The sequence below is a fragment of the Haliotis asinina genome, chromosome 1, assembly GCF_037392515.1.
Source record: "Haliotis asinina isolate JCU_RB_2024 chromosome 1, JCU_Hal_asi_v2, whole genome shotgun sequence".
Classification (NCBI taxonomy): domain Eukaryota; kingdom Metazoa; phylum Mollusca; class Gastropoda; order Lepetellida; family Haliotidae; genus Haliotis; species Haliotis asinina.
In genome coordinates, this window is record NC_090280.1 from 53325310 (window position 1) to 53329972 (window position 4663).

The window sequence follows — 4663 nt, forward strand, 5'->3', positions numbered from 1 at the left end:
TTTATTCTGAACATAGCTTTCAGTCGTAATACTTTATTGGAACAGTTCTTACATTTGCCAATTTCGACATAATAGGGAACGAGACAACATTTACAGGAAGGAAACTCGGTGTTATAATTACCATAAACCAACATGTATTTAGTCCGTGTGCAAGTACAATCGGTATCCTCTTCTCTTCTCTACATTGGGATGCTATAGTATACTTCCCTATTACTGTGTAGGTACAAGGTACTACCTTTACACTGTGTTTCATGGGATTAGTGATATTAGAGACTACCCCACCGTCGCTCTTTCGCTGGATCCTACTGGGGACGATTGTTTACCCTGTGAGCTACTGGTCAGGGTGGTCCAGACTGTGTGTTTTTGTGCTGACATGGTCAGGTCCTGCTTTGAGGAACAACTTTGAGTTAATGGACCAACCGAGAGACGTCAAAGAATGTAGCATGTTTCTGAAATTCTTCTCCGGACCGGTACGCCCAAATCGTTGTGGAATGTGTGTTTCGAGAACATGTACAGAGATAAACGGAATATACACGACTAAGAAAAACGCTGAAATTGTCATCAAGGTCAATGTCACCTTCCAGTGTTCCTGTTCTGCTGGGCCCGTGAAGGTCCTGGGGTAGAATAGGCCTTTAGCAATCCATGCTTGCCACAGAAGGCGACTATGCTAGTCGTAAGAGGCGACTAACGGGATCGTGTGGCCAGGCTCGCTGACTTGGTTGACACATGTCATCAGTTCCCAATTGCTCAGATCGATGCTCATGTTGGTAGTCACTGGATTGTCTGATCCAGACTCGATTATTTACAAACCACCACCATGTGGCAGGAATATTACTGAGTGTGGCGGAAAACTAAACTCACCCCTCACCCCTTTTCAGCTGTGCCAAAGAGGGACTTCCGTCGACGTCTGATTACAGTCAACTAAATCCACATACCAATGTTCAATGCCAGAAGAAGACACGGTGGAATATATGTGAGAAATATTTTAATTACTATATTGTCGTAAATTGTTAGAAATGACAAATGACAAATGAAAAGTATAGTTTTTTACTGAATGATATATGCATACTGATTTAGTGTTTAATGGACTCCCCAAACAAAGCGCGTTTGAATTTTTTTAGGGATGTGCAACATACATATGATAAGAAACAGAGCAATGCTCAATGAGTGAGGAAGAAAGTCTTCGCCTTGAGCGGAAAGGATATGACAATCAGTCTCTCAAGAGCCAAAAGACAGATGATGATTGCGGACACTTTGGGAAAGGCGAGTTCCATGTAGTGCTTAGTTGAAACAGTCAAAACAGATGACAAGTAATTAGAATACATGACGTCATACTGCGTTCATATGTCAGCTGGCAGTCGCAGGATTCCACAGAGGAGAACCCACAGTCACATAACGTTAGGATATGCGACGTGACGATTTGTGTAGAAGTACACAACATCCGATGACATTCATCACTAAACCGGAAACGATGGGCCTTAGGATATGATTAACATAAAATGTTGTTCTTTCTACTGTGTGGGTGGTGACGATTCCTGGTGTTTTATGAGGCCTTTGCTTTGCTGGAGGTGATGAGGATACATTTCTATGAGTTGCCAACGAAGATACTGTGATGTTACTGCTCTCGCTGAGGGCAACAAGGAACAGCAGGATGGACACGTTTCAACTCAGTGGGATCATTTCCAAGTTTGGTGATTTTCTCTGCAACAGACAAAGCTAACATAACAGACGAACGTAATGTGAATGTATGTATAGGAGAAAACATGCCTCTGAGGTTTAGGTCGACAAGTGTCTGGAGGGAAATTTTCCGGCCTGGATGATTTTAGCATTTTCTACCACAACCGAGGAGAAGTGTTTTCTTTAACATATATACCGTAAATGAGGGGAAATTACAATGTAGATGAGCATTTAATGAAGCTACATAGCAATGACTGAAGCGCACGTAAAATCAATTTAATGACAGTAACTATAATAGTTTAACCCCACCTCCTTCGTCGATCCGGTGGCCGTGCGGAAGAGCGTTTGCAATTAAACACAAATGTTTTGCGATTTGCGGTTCAACACCCGCTTGTGAAAACATTTGAATTGTGAGTTTAATCTTGAAAGATCTGAATGTTGATGTTCACATAAAGTTAGGAAAAGTAAAACCTGGGAAGCGGTCTTCCTAGCAAAAAGTAAAATCTGTCCCTCCAAAACAAAAACCTCAAATGCGGTTATTCTGGGAAAGCAAGAGATGACCTAATATGTGTATTGGAGAAACGACGCCCAACAAGGTTTGGGTACACAATGTAAAACTGGAGTGGCAGGGACCGATTATAACGAGCTGATTGCTATAACGCGTCCTTGGAGCTACAGCATAAAGCACAATTTTTAGCGATAACTTCTTTGTGAGGCATTTAGAAGTTTGGAATGATAACAACATATGGGTGCATGAGATCTTTTCGCTGTTTTGCCCATAATGCCTGTCGTTGAAATAGTCGTTACTTAATGGCCCCAAAGAGTTCGTAACAAAGGTGGATTGTACGATGACAAAGTACCAAGTAACCTTGACCCTCAGACATAATCCGCTATGCCACACGTTCTAACAACACAACCCTTAGACGGACCGGATCTCTATAGATAAACAATCTAGATTTCTCTATGCTTTATGGAGAGGTGCAGACAGCATGACCTGAACTTAGACGTAATAGACTGTCTCTGTTTGATGATGTCGTAAAATGATTCACAATGCATCTACTTCACCGGTTACACCTGTTACGTGTTTTTAAGCATATTCAGCGTAGTTCTGTAACGCAGAATGAGACTGATATAATATCAGTTCCAAACCAGACCACCAAACCCTTCTAGCGGTAGAGCCTCGTTTTGAGATCGCCATAATTTCCTGGTGTCAGTTTGTCAGAGCACGCTTTACGACGTGTTTGAAAGGATTATGAGCATGGTGTTGCAATATACAAGTGCGCAGATGCATCGGATCATACTGATTAATGTTTATGTATCCAGTTAAAAGAATTAGTCTAAACATTCTGGGCTGGTTATTGCACCAAGTGGCACAATAAGACTGAATCCAATCAACAGGAAACGGGAATGTTGTGTAACCAGTGTTTTTATTTGATGGTTTGGTTTTTTTAATTACGATGAGGAGGTCGTACCCTTAGCCTTACTGTGAATTTTCAGAAGATGCACTCTGATATTGAGAGACAGGAACTTTTCCTCCCACATACACATTTTATCGTTGTATAAAGACAAAATAAGCTAACAGATGCTTGGAATATTTAACCCAATAAATAAACGAATGAAAGAGTTGAGTAAGTGAGTGAGCGAGTAAGCGAGAGAACGAACGAACGAACGAACGAAAGAACGAACAAATAAATGGCTGAGTAAATGTCGATGCTTGTGTATACCAGTTGAAAATTAAGCAGCTTATATGTTTCTGAAAAAGGGTGACTAAACTGATGGGGTCAGACTCGCTGACTTGAAAACTCATGTCATCATGTCCCCATTGTTTGGATGCATGCTCATGCCGTTGTTCACTTGATTGTCTGGTCCAGACTCGATTATTTACAGACCACCATCATATCGCTTGTATATTGCTGAATTCGCTATCAACAACCAACGAATCAATCATTGTTTCCAGAAACTAATTATAGAGTGGAAAAGCTGGGAGCGTGAATTTTCTGCAGCATACCGATGTCCATTTGCATGACATTAGATTCCTTGGTCTTTGAATTAGGTGTGGATTGGCATGTAGCATGTGTTTTAGAGTTTCCTTGCAAGTTAGCGCCACATTCATGCTAGCTGTTTGGTGACTAACTTTTGTACAAAATGACTGCGACGATGCGTGGTGGGGCTCATGGAAACACGATGTGTTATCCTGGGTTTCCGGGGCGGTGTGGTAACCATAGCGTTAAAGTTTCCCATCCCCATGCTAAAGACCCGAGTTCAATTCCACACGGACAACGTGTGAAGCCCGTTTCTGGTATCCCACGCCAAACTATTGTTGGAATATTGCTTAAGATGGCGTAAAACCCAGCTCACTCACTCTCTCGGGTTTTCGGTTAATGCTTTGAATCTTGTCGATGTCTGAGTGCATAGCAGTGTTTTCACCAGCTCGAAATGTGTTCTTGGTCTTGCAGGAGAATAATGACAGTATCCAGCAAACACATCCTGCAATACACTGAATCGGTGGAATTAATTTGCTGAAGGCATTAGTGGTGTTCCTTTGTAATCTCGGTTTCTGGGTTTATAAGGTATTGTGAAAGCATCACGAACATACGGTCTTGCCTTTGGGGCACAACCGATTGATGAAGTATCAGTCTGCACGGAATTCTCTAGAGAACTCTACAGTAGATCATTTGTTCCAGCATTCAAGGTATATGGATGGACGGATGCGACAAGCGGAAAGATCATCTGTTCAGCTGTAGCTTGTTGCCAGACTGTAAGATGTAGTCTTTTACATCAATAGTGCATGTATGTATGATCCGGTCATCGCTAAGGTTGAAACCTTCACTCGCACTAAGATACCAAATCTAACACGCTCAAGCCCAAGCTGAACCCACAAACACCTAATGCCCAACCCCTAAACCGTTTTCGAATTCCTGGATTCGCCTTTTGTAATGTGTATGAGCGACCAAGTGTGAGTGAGTATGATTTTACGCTACTTTCA

General features: G+C 41.9%; 1 pseudogene; it reads right to left on the reverse strand.

Moving 5' to 3' along the window:
* Positions 1 to 331: 331 nt before the first annotated feature.
* Positions 332 to 3225, reverse strand: LOC137273680 (uncharacterized; annotated as a pseudogene).
* Positions 3226 to 4663: the final 1438 nt, after the last annotated feature.